Below are 19,540 nucleotides of genomic sequence, written 5' to 3'. Positions count from 1 at the left end.
GGGGGAGGTGGTGAAAGAAGGTAAAGCCAAAAAATATATACAGGGTGTCCCAAAGAATGTACATACACTTTAACAGCTGATAGCTCAACTTTTAAAAAATGAAATGTATTTCAGTAAACACCTCCTTGATAATTATTCAAAGTGTGTATACATTTTTTGGGAAACCCTATATAGGTAAAACATATAGACACAGACAACAGTGTGGCGATAACTAGAGTGAAAGGGGGCTGGGAGGAGGGTGAAGGTGGGCAAAGGAGTGCGGGAAATGGGGATGGAAAGAGACTTTGTTTTGGGCAACAGGTGCACGATGAGGGGCAGATGATGTTTTGCTGAGTTGCACCTTGAAACCTTATGGTTTTGTGAATTATTGTCATCATAATAAACTCAATGAAAAAAGAAAAAGAAATCCATTGTCCTTACTTACTATGGCCTACCAAGAGCCTCATGATCTCTCTGCTCACTCCTACCCCTGTGCCGGATCCATCTACACAGCCTCGCCTTCCCTGACCAACTTGTGTAAAATGGCACACACCCAACATTTCCCCATCGTCATCTCTCCCACCCTCCTGCATTTATTTCTCAGAGCCCTTACCTTACTTCCCCCTTGGCATATTCTGTGTGTCTCCTCCAACTAGAAAGTGGGCTTTGTGAGAGCAGGGATTTGTTGGTTTGGTTCACTATAATTTCCTCATTCCTGGCACGGTGTCTGCCATGTATAGTAGTCGCTTTCATAAAGTCGCACTCTCCCTCTCCCTATAGTAGTCGCTATTAATATCAATTTAACATAAATTATTGAATAAAGGTCATTATTGTCACATTCCCACAGCTACTCCTCTTTTCACAAGTGACCTACAGTACATATTCTCCATCTACCCTTGAGATCAAGCCACTTAGCATATCCAATTCTTCTCTATTAGAATGGACTTTATACTTGTGAAACCCAGTGCAAAATGAAAACTTGAGGCTCTTGTTCAAAAATTATTACTAAGTATTTCAAGATCACAACATGCTTAGAACCCTGTGCAACAGTCCAGGTCACTTGCCTATGAAGCTGGCCCTGCTTTCAGTTCTCTGAACATAACACACTTGCCCTTGTGCCAAACCTACCACCTGCACCTACCACCTTCCCCTTCTCTCCTATCTTTAGGTCCCAGGCTGTCCCGCAGGGAGGATGTCCAAGCTCCCTGGGCAAGGCTAGACCACCTTGCATTCCCACTGCGTATTACCTCTCTCATAAAACCATCATCCTTGTGATAACTGTTGATTTTGGCCTTCTCTGCTAGGCTATAACGTATAAGAAGACAATGTATTATGTAACTATATTCCCACCACCAGGCCTGGAACCTAGTTGGTACCTAATGACACCTTGTTAAATTGGCTAACATGAGGAACTTGCTGGTTATAGAGTTTTAGATACCAGAAAGTAGAATGAAAAGCTATTTGGGGCCCTAGCTGGTTTGGCTCAGTGGATAGAGCATCAGCCTGCGGACTGAATGGTCCCAGGTTGGATTCTGGTCAAGGGCACATGCCTGAGTTGTGGGCTTGATCCTCAGTGGGGGGCATGCAGGAGACAGCCAATCAATGATTCTTTCTCATCATTGATATTTCTCTCTCCTTCTCCCTTCCTCTCTGAAATCAATAAAAATATATTCTTAAAGAAAAAAAAATATTTGGGTGATCAGGGCACTCTCAGGTCATGATCAAATTGGCTCCTGTTGAAAGAGACTGGGACCCAGGCCTGGGAAGGTGTGGACACGGGAGAACTATGGCACTAAACACTGACAGCGGTGGCAGCCTTGACAGTGAAGCATGTGACAGGAGGAAGAATAAGATGTGAAAGTCAGGACAGAGCAAGCCTGGGAAGAGGGCAAATAAAAGGCACACTATTCCCCAATCATGTTGAACTTGAGACCACCCTGTTGGCATCTCAATGTAATACCTAAGTGGGAGTCCTGACAGCCAGCCAGGCGCGGGAGGTGGCAGTGATGCTGTCATGATTCATTAAACAGCACCGGGGGAAAGGCCTGCATAAATCTCATCCAGGTATCCCAACCTTAGAAGGGTCTGAAGTACAGTCAATAAATCAAGACTGAACACCAGCATCGGATCTAGAGAAACCCTCTGGCATTTAGGAAATAACTAGAACACTCGGCAAATAGGTAGAAGGTAGGGTCTCCCAGCCAGGCCTTCCAGAAGCCTGGTGTTCAGTTTCATTCCAGATCCCAGTCCCAAGCTGGTGCAAACAGGCATGGCTATGGGATTGAATGGGGCTGGGGCTGCACATGGAAGGCCTCAGGGCCTACACCAGTGATGGCGAACCTTTTGAGCTCGGCGTGTCAGCATTTTGAAAAACCCTAACTTAACTCTGGTGCCGTGTCACATATAGAAATTTTTTGATCTTTGCAACCATAGTAAAACAAAGACTTATATTTTTGATATTTATTTTATATATTTAAATGCCACTTAACAAAGAAAAATCAACCAAAAAAATGAGTTCGCGTGTCAGAGGTTCGCCATCACTGGCCTACACCAATATAAGTGTGAAAAAGGCAGAGCTGATGCAAGTGGGGCTTCTTGGCTCCCACTAATGTGACTTTCTCATTGAGGTGAGTCTCAGAAAGTTCATCTTACCAAATACATTCCAATCTAAGTTTCCAGCACACCACTGGAGCATACACTGTTATTCAACTATCTTGATACCCATTCCCAACTCCTTCCTTGCCTACCTATTACTATAGAGCAGGGGTCCTCAAACTTTTTAAACAGGGGGCCAGTTCACTGTCCCTCAGACCGTTGGAGGGCCGGGCTATAGTTTAAAAAAAAACTATGAACAAATTCCTGTGCACACTGCACTTATCTTATTTTGAAGTGAAAAAACAAAAAGGGAACAAATACAATATTTGTATTTGCATGTGGCCCGCGGGCCGTAGTTTGAGGACCCCTGCTATAGAGTCTGAAAAATGTGAGCTATGCAATTTTCCAGCATCCTTTGCAGCCAGGATGGCCATGTGATGCAATACCATCCAATGAAACAGAAGAGGCTGTCTGTGGGAGCTTTAGGAAAAGACTTTTCTCCCCTGATGCAAGAGGCAGACATAGCTGCCACTACTTCTCCTTTCTCCCTTCCTTGAACAAGAATATGAGGTCTGAAGAACAGAAGCCATCTGGATACCACAGGCAAGACTGAGGATGAAAACAAATATGTGAGAAATGGAAGGAAGAAAACTAAAAGAGCCTGGATCCCTGAAAGCATCACTGAACCAGTATCTAGACATCTTGCTATGCAAGAGGCAGGGAAAACAACCTTATTGAGGCAGAAAGCACACCTAAAATGTTTATTCATACCATCGATTCTGTCATCGCAGAAATCAGTATGTGCAACATTAGAGAGTATTTCTAAAATGACATACAATGGTTAAGAGTCAGACACTGGAGTCTGGGTTCAAATCCCAGCCTTACTGCTTACCAGCTAAGGTTCTCAATCTCTCTGTGATTTTGTCCTCAAATGAAAATGGAAATTATAATGGAACCTCCATTATACAGTAGTTGAAGGGTTAAGAAAAGAAGCTTTTTAGAACAGTACCTGGAATATGGTAAGTGCTCAGTGAATTCTGGCAATTACAATGATGATGCTGAAAGCCTAAGAGAAAAGATTCAGAAAATGAACCACCACTGCTAGCGCTTTTATGTCCTATTAGCCAAACTGCAGTCCTACACTTCTCTTTCTAGTACAAATTAACTCTGGCCTCCTCTTTTTGTATTCTATAGCTGTTTTTCCTGCGGTTGCATCTAATTCATATATGCAATTTTAAATTGAGAGGGATAGAAATAGATTGCCTACTTATCACCAATAGACTTGTCAAACCAAGATCATCTCTGCAAAACAACCCAAGATGAATATAACAGCAAAAGCATTTATAAACTATCCTCGCTGTTTGAACCTATTCTCTTCCAGACTTCTTGTACAGCTGCAATAAGGGAACCTGGCCTTCGTGGACTCATGGCTCACATATAAATAATCCCATGTACCTCCATGCAGCTCGAAGAATAGGATGTTTACAGCTTGCTCATAAACCAAGTATGTTAAATCCTAACTATAAAAAAGTAAACAGTATTCAGTTGACAATACAAAGTATCATGTTTCATCTTTTTTATTCATGAACTTAATGGACCATGAGAAAGACCTATTTACACTCCTGTTCTGTTATTTAACTACAAACTAATACCTCTCCCCAAGCGCAGCAATAAAGGCTCCCAATATATCTGTCCTCTACAAAGAAATTAGTCAGAAAAAAAAAGAGACACTTTAATTTTCAGCCATAAGGCAGAAGAATAAATGTCCTGATAAGTGCCTATTTCATAAGTTAGTAATGTTTGATAAAAATATAATAAATTTTTCTCCAAATAACTATCTAAGCTTGCAAGAATGTAGGAGATATTTTCAGGAACCAGAGAAGAAAAGGAAAAAAAAACAAAAAAAACACAAAGATCTAAGTGACTGCTGATCAAATGACTGCCAGGTTTCAATGTTTGAGAAAGAGAAAAGGACAAACCATCCAAAGAATGAAAACAAAATTCTTAAGTAAAATTGGGATTCCTAAAGAATTATTCATGCACTAATGGACTGGTGTACAAAACTCGTACACAGGAAGCGGGGGGGGGGGGAGGGGGGGGAATTCCTTCAGCCCAGCCTACACCCTCTCCAATCGGGGACCCCATGGGGGATGTCTGACTGCTGGTTTAGGCCTGACCCCACAGGGATCAGGCCTAAACCAGCAGTCGGACATCCCTCTTGCAATCTGGGACCACTGGCTCCTAACTGCTCACCTGCCTGCCTGCCTGATCACCCCTAACTGCCTCTGCCTGCCTGCCTGATTGCCCCTAACTGCCTCTGCCTTCCTGCCTAATTGCCCCTAACTGCCCTCCCCTGTTGGCCTGATCTCACCCCCAAGGGCCCCCCCCCTGCCAGCCTGATCTTGACCCCAACTGCCCTCCCCTGCTGGCCAATTTGGTTCTGATTGGTTGGTTTCTATGCCAATCAGCATCAAAAGCTCCACCTCCTAGGCAGCCATTGGCTCCTCAAACTTCACCAAGATTTGGTTCTGATTGGTCAGTTTCTATGCCAGTCACCATCAAAAGCTCTGCCTCCTGGGCAGTCATTGGTTCCTCACACTTCATCCAGATTTGGTTCTGATTGGTTGGTTTCTGTGCCAGTCAGCGTCTCTGGGCCTATCAATGGGGCTGATCAGCAGCCCCAGTGGAGGCCTGGAGAGAAATGAAGGTGTAGCTGCTGGCCAGACTGGAAGAGAAAGAGAGAGGCAAGTGCTGATCAAAAGCTGCCACAGAAGCAACGGATCAGTCCCTGCTTCTCTCTTCAGGCATCTCTCTGGCCCTGATTCACAGCCTCCTCAGCAGTCAGTGCTGGGGCACCACACTTGCAGTGGAAGCAGTCAGCGTTGGGTTGCTCCAGCAACCCAGCACTGACTGCAAGACAGACCGCTGGTTGCTCGAGCCTCAGTCGTACTGGTCATTATGACCCAGGGTGTTTACATATTAGGACTGGGAAAAGTGTGGACTAAAAATTTATCTGCTCACCAGTAAAAGGAGATGGGTAAGGAATATGCCTCTCCTGTATCCTATATAATAAAACCCTAACATGCAAATTGACCAAACGGTGCAAAGACTGGTCGCTATGATGCGCATTGACCACCAAGGGGCAAACGTCTGCCCTCCTAGAGGGAGACAACAAACAGGCAGCAGTGGCGACGCGATCGGGGGGTGGTTCCGGCCAGTGAGTGCCCCACCAGTCGCCTCCCACAGACCCACAAACCCACAAATTGGCAGTCGGACATTCCCTGAGGGTGCAGGCCGAGATGAGGGACCTCCACACACACCTCTCTTGCACAAATTTTGTGCACTAGGCCTCTAGTACTATCTAATAAAAGAGAAACAGGTAATTGGCATACGACCGCTACCCTTCCCATTGGCTAATCAGGGCAATATGCAAATTAACGGCCAGCCAAGATGGCAGCCGGCAGCCAGGCAGATTGAAACTAACATGAGGCTTGCTTGCTTCAGTGACGGAGGACTCCAACATTCCCCACCTGCCGCTGCAGGCCTCTGAGCTGCAACTCTAAGCAACTATGTAACAAATACAGAAGCTAAACAAAACCCCAGAAACCTGGCTTCAGCCAGCAGGATTGCAACATTGTAAGCAAAGGCCAGAAACCTACTTTCAGCAGCAGAGGCCTAAGAGATGGAGCCAAGCCTCAAAGCTAAAGCTGGCCCAGAATAAAAAAAAAAAAAAGAAAAGAAAAAAGGAGCGGTTGGGAGCTTCAGTCAACCCCAGCCTGAAAACAGCCCTCAGCCCCTCACCCAGACTGGCCAGGCACCCCAGTGGGGACCCCCACCCTGAAGGATGTGTGACCAGCTGCAAACAGCCATCATCCCCTCATCCAGGCTGGCCAGGCACCCCAGTGGGGACCCCCACCCTGATCCAGGACACCCTTCAGGACAAACCAGCTGGCACCCACCCGTGCACCAGGCCTCTACCCTATATAGTAAAAGGGTAATATGCCTCCCAGCACCAGGATCAGCGGAGCCGCGAGGCCTCCCGGCACCGGGAACAGCATGACAGGGGGCAGCGCCCAAACCCCCTGATCGCCCTGCGGCTCTGTGTGAGACAGGGTGCGGCGCCCCAACCCCCTGATCGGCCCTGCTCTGTGTGTGACAGGGTGCAGCGCCCCAAACCCCCCCCCCCCCCCCGCACAGGCCCTGCTCTGTGTGTGACGGGGTAGAGCCATAACCTCCCCATCTGCCCTGCCCTGAGTGTGAGAGTGGCGGCGCCCCAACCCCCTGATCAGCCCTGCTCTGTGGGTGATAGAAGGTTGCCCTTATGGGCCCTGCTCTGTGAGTGACAGGGGGCAGTGCCCCAATCCCCTGATTGGCCCTGCTCTGTGCATGTCTGGGGGTGGCGCCGCAACCTCCCCATCGACACCTTGAGTGTGACGGGACGGTGCCCCAACCCCCCAGTCGGCCCTACCCTGAGCATGACTGAGGGTGGCATCGCAACCTCCCAATCCGCCCTGCTCTGTGCATGACAGGGGGCGGCACCCCAACTCCCCAATCGGCCCTGCTCTGAGCCCGACCAGGGGCTGCACCTAGGGATTGGGCCTGCCCTCTGCCACCCGGGAGCAGGCCTAAGCCAGCAGGTCGTTATCTCCCGAGGGGTCCCAGACTGTGAGAGGGCACAGGCCGGGCTGGGGGACCCCCATCACCCCCGAGTGCAGAAATTTTTGTGCACCAGGCCTCTAGTATATAGTAATATCCCAGTGAAATTGTATAACCACCAGCCTCTAATGATAATACCAGGATAAAATGTATTTATCTGTGTGGTATGGGATACCTCTGGCCAAAAAATTAACATAAAGTGGCCCCAGATTAGGAGTTCCCAGGTGTATCTGGAAGAAGGGGAAAAAATCAAATATTCTATAGCCCTATGCTGTCTAATAAATTGGCCACTAGCCATATGAGACTAAATTAAATTTATAGGAATTTAAATTAAATTTAATTTAAAATTCAGTTCATCACATTAGGCACATTTGAATTGCTCAATATTCAGCCACATGTAACTAGTGGCTACCATAGTAGAAACAGAGACATAAAACATTTCCATCATTGCAGAAACTTCTATTTAAAAGTACTGGTCTTAATCCAGGCTTCAAAGGATCCCCACAGCTAACTGCTGCTGGAAATTAGTTCACAATCCACAATTACAAAACAAACAAGCCAATCATGAGTGACAATAATCAGAAAAATAACAGTGGAATATGAGTAATAATAACTTTAAATAAAAATTTCCAACAAATACTATAAAATATATATATTAAATATTTTAATTGAAGACTAACACAAAACTATAACAATGGGAAAAGGTATTATCAAATGGGACCAGGTAGATTTGAAAAAGAACTAACAGAACTTCTAAACATATATATATAGGGCATATATAAGCATTCTATGTATGTTTGTGTGTTTGTGTGTGTGTAATTATTAAGTTTTTTTTAAATTCAGTGACTAAAGAAAGACTTAATTAACTGTCAGATACATCTAAATAAATTACCAACAATGCACCATGGCACTTTCCATGAAGAGCATGGAAATATGGTTAAAGAGACATGGACAACCAAGTAAGAAAAGCTAATTGAAGTTTGAAGAGAGAGAAAACAGAAAGAATTGAGGGAGAGAATAGCTGGAAATTGTCCACATTTTAGGATAGTGACCAATGCTCAAATTCAGGAAGTTAATACTAAACAGGATAAATATAAAGAAATCCATACCTGGATAAATCATAATAAAAATGCAACTGATCAAAGAAAGAAGGAAGATTACACAAGTAGAGTAAAAAGCATCACCCAGAATAGAATACTGATGGTGATAGCAACAGCCTTCTCCACACCAATAAAGGGAACCCAGAATATCATGGAATAATGCCTTCAAATGCTGAGAGAAAATAAATGACAGGCTAGGATTAAATAATGAGATACATCCTTAATTAAGAATAAGAGTAAAATACCATTTCAAACAAAAACTAATGTGTTTACCACTAAAGAAACTTCTCACAGATACATTTTGACAAAAGCAAAGTAACATAAAAAAAAAAAAAAAGATTGAGAGGTAGAGGAATGGTAAGCAAAAACCATGAGGATAAATCACACTGACAATGACTAACTATACTAATAAAAGGGTAATATGCTAATTAGACTGGGTCGACTGGACATCTTCTGGATGTCCGACTTCCTTCCGGACAATGCCATGGTGGCGGGGGCCGAGGCAGAGGCAGTTAGGGTTGCAAGCAGTTAGGGGCGAGATCAGGCTGGTGTGGGGGAGCAAGCAGTTAAGGGGGCGATCAGGCCAGCAGGGGAGGGTAGTTGGGAGTGATCAGGCCGGCAGGGGATCAGTTAGGTGGTGATCAGGCTGGCAGGGGTGTGGTTAGGGGGCAATCAGGCCGGCAGGCAGAGGCAATTAGGGGTGATAAGGCAGGCAAGCAGAGGCGGTTAGGGGCAATCAGGCAGGCAGGAGAGCAGTTAGGAGTCAGCGGTCCCGGATTGTGAAAGGGATGTCCAAGGGGTCCCAGATTGAAGAGGGTGCAGGCTGGGCTGAGGGACACTGTTTCCCCCCACCCCCCACCCCCCTTGCACGGATTTCATGCACCAGGCCTCTAATGCAATATAGAAGTAACAAAAAAAAACAAAAACACAAAAACAAATCTGACCTAAAATTCTGGAAAAGTAACATGAAAGACAGAGGTGTTTGGACTTACATGATCTAAGTAAAATCTGTTCACTATTAATTTTGTTAAGCTAACGCTGGTTGTTACAACTTTAAGAGTAACAACCAGGAATAAGGAAATATAACTTCAGAGCCAGAGAATGCTTGATGAGAGTGATAAAGACAGATACCTGGAGGGCTATTTCTTTGGGGGAGGGAGGGAGAACTCAATGCCTCAACTAGGATTAGTAACTAGTGCATAAAGAAACATGTTCTTTCTTAAAACAGATGTTTCCTTTACAGACTTTCGTATTGAACTTTTTGTATCTTTCCATTTGTCTAGAGCCGTGGTCGGCAAACTGCAGCTCGCGAGCCACATGTGGCTCTTTGGCCCCTTGAGTGTGGCTCTTCCTAAGCCTTAGGAGTACTCTAATTAAGTTAATAACAATGTACCTACCTATATAGTTTAAGTTTAAAAAATTTGGCTCTCAAAAGAAATTTCAATCGTTGTACTGTTGATATTTGGCTCTGTTGACTAATGAGTTTGCCCACCGCTGGTCTAGAGTACTTAATAAATTAAAACCAAACAATGATATGCCCCACTTGAGAATTACTTGCTGTACAAAGAAATAGTAACAAAAGCCCACAAGAGTCAAGTGCTTTAAAGTTTAGAAAGTGCTATATGACTTCCATTGCCTCATTTGATGCTCACAATACACAGAAAAGGAAAGTAAGGTGTTTCATATTCCCCATTTTGCAAACAAGGAAGGAAAAATGACCTGGGCAGTGAACTGCCTTCCTAGAGTCATACAACTAAGAAAGAGCAGAACTTGCCTGGCCAGTGTAGCTCAGTGGCTAACTGTCAACCCATCAACCAGAAGGTCATAGTTGGATTCCTAGACAGGTCACATGCCTGGGTTGCAGGCTCAATCCCCAGTATGGGGCGTGCAGGAGGCAACAGATCAATGATTATCTCTCATCAGTGATGTTTCTCTCTCTCCCCCTCTCCTTTCCTCTTTCTGAAACCAATAAAAACATACTTAAAAAAAAAAGAAACAGCAGAACTTGTCCTCAATCTAAGTCTTCTAACCTCTCCTAATCCAGTTTCTTCCCAGAATACAATGCTACCTTGAATCTATCAACAAATTTTAAAAAAATAAATTACAGAATCTGCAAGCCCTGTAGAAATGGCATTGTACCTGGAAAAAATCTGAATATTAACAAAGAATATTTTTAATACTTAAAAATATTTATATATGAATTTTATTTTATTTTAAAGTTAATTATATTTAATTTTAAACTTAATATTTCACATACTTTAATATTCAAAAAGAGTCAACTATCAAAACTTTGATGTTCCCTCAAAGGGAATAGTCAGGGATTTAAAGAAATTTATACACAAGGTGAAAGACTTACACAATCTACAGAGAAGCCAGAGTATTGACTTGGGGTGGTGAACACTCAAAATAGTATACAGATGATGTGTTGTAGAACTGTACACCTGAAACCTATATAATTAGTTAACAAGGGTCACTCCAATAAATTCAAGAAAAAAGGGGAAAATTTATATATAAGGTTGTTCACTGAAGCAGTATTTAAAAGTAAAAGTTAAGTGGGTGGGCAGGTGGCAAGAGATCAACCGAAGACCTTGTATGCATATATGCATAACTCATGGACACAGGCAATAGAGTGGTAAAGGCCTGGGGTGGGTGGCAGGGGTGGGCTAGAAGGGGACAATGGGGGGAAAGAGAGAACAGATGTAATATTTTCAAAAATAAATTCTTAAAGTTAATAAATAAATAAAATAGAAGTAAAAGTTGAAAATGACCTCGATATCTAACAATAGATCAGTGCAGATCGGTATGTCTGTATAATGCAATGTTACATGGCCATTATAAGTCATTTTATAAAAAATTATACCTTAGGAAAATGCTAATGGTATAATATTAAGAGGAAATATAGTATTAAAAGTATGATATCCATTTTATTCAACTATAGATGTTGCTGTATAAATTGACAATGATAAATACATGTATTTTAAGAGCCTGAAGGCAAATATGCCAAAGCATAAATAGAAATTATATCTGGGGCTGGGGAGTTGAAATTACTGGTGATTTTTATCTTCATTCTCTACAATGAACACATATTGCTGCTGTCATCTGAACAGAACAAAATTAAATAAGTTTTAGAACTTCTTTTCTGTGAAAGCACCAGCAACTTTAAATTTTAATCTTCCTCCCTTATTGAGTTCAACAGGTAAAAGTTAACATGCTGTAAGGAAATAAAGTCAAAAGAAAATAAGCCAAAGACACAGATAAAATGTCTCTGAAATTGATTTATATGAGGCCATAGCCTAGTTCTCATTATCACGGAGTCCAAGTTAAATAAGTTAACTGGCCTCAGCTGTTCAACCGAAAACCAAACATAGAAGGACCCTTATCCCTAAGTTTCTGGTTTAATAAGAACATTAGCTGAATATCAAAAGGGCTGGCCCAAAAAACAAACCTCAGCCAAGACATTTCATCTGTAACAGTCGTCTGTGCTACTGAAAGATCAAACTATGTCTCAAAAAGCACAAACCATCCAATCACAGAGATACATCATATCTTCAGGACCCTTCCAAACTACCCACAGCTCCTAACCTTAGACATGCAAGGATAGCAACAATTTTCTTATCATACACACCCGTTCCACCACGTCTCTACTGCTGACCCCTAAAGAAATGTCTAATGTAATCTTAAAGTTCGATTCACAAGCCAGCCTCCACTACTACAGGCTGTCACTTTCCCAAACTTGTGCACACCTATCATCTAATGTATCATGATGAGCCTCCGATCACTCCATTTAGTTCTATACTGGCAAGCTCTCAAGTACCTATTCAGCAGGTCACTGGAGGTCTTGCTGAGGATGGAGGAATTTTAAGATCTTCAATCTTGTTTTCAGGTATAATGTACCTGCCATCAGAATAAAAGCGGCTAATGGTTTTTCCATTTCTTTTCCATTAGATGAATGGAGAGGGGATTGAAAGCTGGAAGCTAAGTCACTAGATTATTCTTCCCTTTATTTCAATCAATTGTTCTTCAGTGCCCTTTGTACAACCTCTCTCCTGAACCCTTCTTCCCTTCATGCTTCCCCCCAGAAGCCTGAATTCAAGACTCGTGGCAGCAAGCAGCGCAGGGACAAATAAGTCTGGAGCTCAGAAAAGCCGATGAATCTAGCTCAAGTCAGTAAAGCAGAGTTTTCAGAGAAAGCCCTGGTAAGTCGGGCTCTTGCTGCTTGGTTTTCCTCATGCTTTTGGGTGGTCACAGGGAGGCTGGTGGTAGCGATGACAGGATGGGGAGAGGGAGGAGAAAGATGAGGAGGAAGAAATATTATAAGCTGGGAAACTTAGCAAATATAAACCCATGAAACAAAGCAAATATGTTCTACAAGCACTAAACTGACAAAAAAATGTAAGTCAAAAGGAGACAGTGCAGACCTAATTATGGTGTGAAGTTTAAATGAAGCTGAATTTTGCCATTTACTTAAGACAAAATCCATCTCTGCCTTTAGTGGATGTCTGTAAAACACAGCCCTACAAGGACATCCCCCCTAGCCAAACAAGAGGTGCACAGGAGGCAAACAGTTCTGTGATCCACTTAATCCCTTTATTTCCAAAGACAAGTACAAAGTCTGTGTAATTCTAGTGCTCGGTTTCTGAAATACTGAAGTTAACACTAACAACCCCGCAAAACAGAGGACGAGAAAGGAACAGTGGTAGCTGGCTGGAGGGCTTCTCCTTTACCTTGTGCTGCCTTAACCCAGGAAGGAAATCTACTTCCCTTAGACTTCCGCATTTCACAAGAGGGAGAGAGCAGAGTTGGGGGATGTGAACTTTTCAAAGCAACATAGAAATTTAAAACATGAGAGCTTTTTAAATTAAAAGAAATATAAACTCTCCAAAGAATTTGCTTTTAAAATAAGCTATGGGTAGCTCAATTGGTTAGAGCATCGTCCCGATACACCGAGATTGGGAGTTCGATGGGGCACATATAAGAGTCAACCAATGAATGTGTAGTTAGGTAGAACAACAAATTAAGGTTTCTCTCTCTCTCTCTCTCTCTCTCTCTCAAATCAAATTTTAAAAAATAAATCATTGGAAACATAGACAATTCCTCAATAAACATTGCTGACAAAATGTATCTCATCTTGTATGCTCGTCAAATACAGAAAAAAAGAAAGGTGTAGGGGGCAGTGGAGAATAAAAATAAAAGAAGAAAGCAAAGAAAGGGAAAAAAATTAGAGAGAGTGTGGATACAAATGAAAGAGAAGAGAGTGAGGGAAGTATAGAGGGGGAAAAGATAACTGGAATAAAATCAGACGAGGAGACAGTCGATTCTCAGGGAAATGAATTAATGAATAGAACTGGTTTTGTTAATCCCTACTTCTCACTTCATCAGTTATCTCTGACCTTTGAAATATGGATTAAGTCCAGCATGGCATCATCATTCATGTAAAGCCCCTGTGTTTCCTAAATGGTTTTATTTTACATTTTTTAGTGCTAACTGGGTCATATTTTTTGAGCCAAAGCATGACTCGTCCACAGGAAAAAATGATTCTCTTAGCACCTAGACCAGAGATGACTTAAAGCACTGGTTCTCAACCCTGCCTGCAAACTAGAATCACAAGGAGAGCTTTAAAAGAAAATACTGATGTCCTCATAAAACACAGATGCCCTATCCTAGCTACCCTGGACCCATTAAATCAGCCTCTCTCAGCAACAGCCTCAAACAAGGGAATCTGCGCTGGGTGAAAACCATTTCAACAGCCCCTCAAAAATGTAGAACGGCTTCTAGAGTATAGGTAAATCATATTTTTATATAATTACATTTTGGGTTTTTTGCTCCATTTTCAGCTGGATTCTGCAGGGAAGAAATGAGTTTCTGTTAGCATAGGCAGCTAGGAGCTAACAAGAGAAGGGACCTAGACTGGCTGAGTCTGATTAAGTCCGGAAGTTATAGCTTCAGACACCTTCAGGGGAAAGCCACATCCCCTACCAAAGGGGACTTAGTCTCCTGAAGATCAGCTTTCCGATCTCCCTGGGGGACACTGGCCATTAGCTGGAATTACTGAGGGAGGCACAGGGGGAAATCTTTTGCTACATGCAGGCACAGTAGAAGCTAAGGTGGTGCAAGGAAAGTTACGCTCACGTGCAGTAGAAACCAGTAGATACAGAACTTTGGGGCATGCAGAGTAAAAGCCAAGATGCCACAGGAGGAAGTTTTTCTACTGTGAGGCATATGCAACAGGAGTCAACTTGAGACCATAAACGGGAGGAGTCTAACCTAGAAACCTAGGGAAAAGATTGAATTGAGAAAGTATCAGGAAAGAGATTGGTTAGTTTAAAAGAATGCCCCTCTCTCCCAAGCCCAAGGTAATATAATCAAAGTTTAACAAAGGCCCATCTGGGTAGCACTGGCAGCAGCATGGGCTCCAAGTGCAGGCCTGGGTGGAGCGCACTGGGGAACAGAGACTAAGCTAGCTGAACGGGGACAGAAGCTGAGCCGGGCCAAGCAGTGACATGGACTGACTACAGCAGCTTCGGACGCCCGGCCGATGCCAGGTAACGGAACAACATCTCCAGACCCTGGCCCTTCTCCTGGGCTTGGTGGAGACTGTTATGCCCAGATTTCAAGATTCCCAAGAGCCCACCAGGGAGCCAGCGAGTCCGATGCAAAAGCAAAGAGTCCTTCACTTCGAATTAGTTCGGCTCCCCGACCACTCACCGATGCTACCATAAGCCCAGTGGCAGAGAGAGCGAAGCCTGATGGGATGAGGAGTTTTATAGGGGGGTGGAGTAAGGGCAGGAGAGGGGACTGTGGGCCCCACCGACTGGCCAGGCGCGAGTCGGTATCTCATTACACAGGATTGATGGCGTGCACTTCCCTTGATTATCATTGGTTAGTCCAGAGAAATCCTGGGTGTGGCTAGCAGAGGCTTCTTCCGGGAAGAAGCCTTGCCGAGCACATGGCTCTGCCCAAAAATGGAGAACCCAGGGTAAGATGGAGGGCGTAGTCCTTGCCCTTTCAGAGACGAGGCTGGACCTCTTCCACAGCAGGACGGAGCTGAGCCACCAGGTGGTGAATGAGACGCTGCGCACCTGGGGACAGCTCTTTGTGTTCGCTCCAGCTCCAATAAATCCTACCAGTGCACCTCATCCTCCCGGGCATCAGTCCCCAAAAGGCTCTTCATGTGACTCCGTGAAAGAACCCTATTTCCACTGGCAACATTTCTAAGAACCAATTTTGAAGACATGTTCTTCCTGCAGACTCGAAGCCGCCTGACTTTTTGTAACCTATGCGGAAGGATTGCTGGAAAAGATAAGCTGCAGCAGGAATTCTGCCTTCAGAGTACCCTGAAGCACACAGCTCAGCCCATTCCCTCTGCTCCACCGCCAGGCCCACCCCAGCAGGCCCGTCCCTGCTGAACTGCCTTTTAACTGCTGATCTTCATCCCCCCCAAAAATGAACTGTTCCAGGGAGAGCGCTAAAATTCTAGAGAAATTAAACTGCCTCTTGATAAAAATAAAACAAACCAAAACAAAAAGGTCTTTTAGGAACTGTAAGAAGAAAATTATCTTTACAACTGAACTTTTGCCCTCTGGTCCCATTTGAAGAATCCCAGAACCTGAAAGGTGGTTATCACTGAGACAACCCAACTCAGAGAGAACCCAGGCATTACTGTCACATAACCCCACGGACTGCTAGGAGAGTTAACAGTGCAGAGGAGGAGTAAACAGGCATGATCAGTGTCAACTCTAGGCCTGGAGTGAAGAGTGGCTATTTAGGAATGGACTCCACACAGTCAAGTTATTCCTTTATTCTGCAAGTTTCAAATTTAGTTTTGTTTACTTTTGTTAACAGCATCTAGCGCGTCATTTGCTGCTAATAGAAGACATGGTGCTTGCTCTGCAGGACCTTGAAAACCAGGTAGAAAAACCAGAAATACAGATGACACAGCCAAGTCAGGCTTCCCCCAAGTACCCAGGGGAGCCGGCTCGTGAGCTCCAATCAGAGGTGTCCTGTGAGGCTGGCTGGCACTCTCAGATACGGTGGGTTGCTGCCTCATAAGAACTAAAACATTTTTCCTACAAATGTCTTTTGACCTTTTGCGGTCGTATTAAATTTGGACATGGGTGTCGTACTGATCGGAATTAATTTCCATTGAAAGAGCAGTGATATACAACATGCAAGATTATGAAGGATAAACAAGATTTATTCATTCTTTTTTGGAACTACGCCACTACTAGTAGAATCACTACAAACGTTATCACTTTCTACGTCAGAGTCAGTATTCTACTCTTCATTGTTACTTTCAGATTCGCAGTACACTTCTTTCGGTCACTTTCTTTTTGCCATTTTGGAGTATTATTTTGAAATATCTTAACAAGCGAGAATGCCTAATTACAGTTAAACGTAATTTGTAAAGCTTTATTTGGAATTCTGCGAAGTATCTCCGAAGCTTGTCAATTTCTTCACTCTCAAAAGGCAACTGACTCGCCACGGTGTTTTGCATGGCGAGTGTGGAATGACCGCGTTTGTTTATATTGAGTTTCGATATCTCCAATTTGTCGGGGCAATGTTTTGGTTCGTGACAAGGTCGCTTAGACACTTAAGAGCTTTCAGAGAAATTATGAACTGATACATGAATGAATAGAGTTAAGATTCGTACGGTTCCTTGCTGTGGTGGCTGAGAGCAGACATACAACCAGAACGGTAAATAAGTTTTGGTGGCTGAGAGTAGACAAACGACCGCAAAGGATTAAAATAAATGTTATTCCTAAACCGTCCCCCTACCCTCCCAACCCCTTATGCTCAGTGAAAGGAAAATAATCACTAGCCTTGCTTTTCCTCCTCTCCCCCAAAGAATGCTTGCTAATCATTCACAGGACACTGAGTAGGAAATGTCCCAAGAGGACTAAAAATAGCATGTGCTTCTAAGAAAGTGGGGGTCAGGGATCTGGGCTGATATCAAAAGCCAGCAGATGTAATTGTTTGGAGGAGGGGTTAAGAAGACCCATGTATAACCTTAGCTATGTAACCTTGAGCAAGGTAATTTAATATCTCTAAGCTCAAGCTTCTCATCTGCAAAGTGTGTACAATAAGATTATTTCATTCAAAGGACCATGGTGAAGATATTTCACAATTGATTACTTTTTCATATATATTTTTATTGTTGCATGTATTACACATATCTCCCATTTTCCTTCCTTTTCCCCGCCACCTCCTCCCAGTTCCTACCAACACCACCCTCCCCCCTTTCCAGGTCTTATTTTACAATTTAATAATGAATGCAAAATGCTCAGCACAGTGTCAGACACAAAGTGCACAATTTATGCATTCATTCAAGAAACATTCCGTGCATGTATTAAATGTGCCAGGCAAGGTTCTAGAGGCTGGGATAATAAACACAATAGATAAAAACCCCTGCCTTCATGTGGCTTACCATCTACTGTTAATTAAATTGCATAGTGTTTTAAATGGTGATGGTTGCTACGGCGAATACAGGGGTGGGCAAACGTAGGCTTACAGTTGCATTGTGACATTCTTTTTTATTATTGTTTACAGTATTACATATGTGCATTGTGACATTCTTTTAAGTTGGCAAAGCTACTATAATAATCATAACCTGCATGTCTCTTTCCATACGAACCACTGTAAACCTACTTTTGCCAACCCATGTATGGAAATGGAGAAGGTGAACAGGGAGTCAGGCTGACATGCAATTTTAAGCAGACCTTTCTGATTTGGTGATTGATTGTGAGTAAAAAACTGAAAAGATGAGATGAGGGCATGAGCCATGCAGAAGAAAGTCACTGAATAGGCCCTGAGGGAGAGCATGTTCGATGTGTTTGCAGAGCATCAAGAAGGCCAATATGGCAGGAAGAGGCTAAGTACAGGGAACATTAGGAGGTGATGAGATCTGGGACTTAAGGGCATATCAGACTAGGTAGGGTCTTGACGCTTCCTTTTACAAGGACTGAATTAGGAAGCTGCTGAAGAAGTCTGGAAAGATGAGTGACATGATCTGACTTACACTTTAACCTGATCACATCAGCAGCAGCGTCAGATGAGATGGGGAAGGGGAGGGACATATGCAAGAACAGAAACAGAGAGAGTTGCTAAGAGACTAGTGCAATGGTAGAGGTGAGAGTTGATAGTGACTTAAACCAGGTAATGGCAATAGTGATGGTGAGATGTGGTCAGACAGATTGTGGATATATTTTGAAGGTTGAGTTGACAGGATTTGCTAATAAATTAAATGTACAATGTGAGAAATAGGGATCAAGGATGACTCCCACCCAACGTTTTAGCCTGAGCAACTAGATGACTGGAGGAGAAGCAGGTTGGGGAGGGCGGGTCATGGGGAATATAAGTTTTATATGCCTTCTGCACATCAGAGATATAACATAAGCAGTAAAATATCTGAATCTAGGATGAAGGGGTCAGGTCTAGACTCGGATATCCACATGAGCATCCCTAGTACATGGATGCCGTTTAAAACCATGAGACTGAATGAGATCACCAAGGGAGTAAAAACAAAGAGAAGTCCATGAAGAAAGTCCCAGAGTGCTTCAACAGGTAGAACTCAGGGAGGTGAGGAAGAGCCAGCAAGGGAGGCTGGGAAGTAGCAGCCAATGAGAAAAACCATACATGACCTAAAGTTTCTTATATGAAATTCATTCATCTAATTATGCATGCTCCCCTTCCCTCCCCCCGTGCATCTATCCATCATCTAGTCTAGCATAACATTTCAGCAGATGGATTTCAGAATAAGATAAGCCTGGATTCAAACCAGATTCTTCCACTCACCAGGTCTGAGGCCCTGTGAAGTTATTTAACACTAGGTTGCCTAAGGAAGTCATTTTGACTGCTTTTTAATTTCAATTAGAAAAACAATTATGTATATAAGGACACAATGTCTTAGAATTTTGTGACTTTTTGTACAACATATAAATGCGTTTATTAATAATTGTAGTTACCTCCCCCTCCTTCATTTCCGGTATATATATATATATATATATATATATATATATATATATATATGTGTGTGTGTTATACCTATATTGCCCAAAAGCAGTCATTTTGACTGCTTCGGAAATTTTAAATAATCAAATGACTCTTATTATTGAATTGAGTAAATTTCTTATATGACCAGTTCAGCTCTGTATTGAAATAACAGTTTTCATTTTTTTTTATTACCGTCACATGATAACATACAAGTACATGAT

At 43.1% G+C, this 19,540-nt stretch overlaps 1 protein-coding gene across 2 annotated transcripts in view; it reads right to left on the bottom strand.

The window, feature by feature from the left end:
* The window catches only part of NELL1 (neural EGFL like 1), a 705,206-nt gene that overhangs the window by 441,632 nt on the left and 244,034 nt on the right, over nucleotides 1–19,540 (bottom strand). The window lies entirely within an intron of this gene.

Source organism: Myotis daubentonii, chromosome 9, assembly GCF_963259705.1.
Source record: "Myotis daubentonii chromosome 9, mMyoDau2.1, whole genome shotgun sequence".
Taxonomy (NCBI): domain Eukaryota; kingdom Metazoa; phylum Chordata; class Mammalia; order Chiroptera; family Vespertilionidae; genus Myotis; species Myotis daubentonii.
Note: the sequence above shows the minus strand (reverse complement) of the source record. Positions and strands in the feature narration are given on the sequence as shown.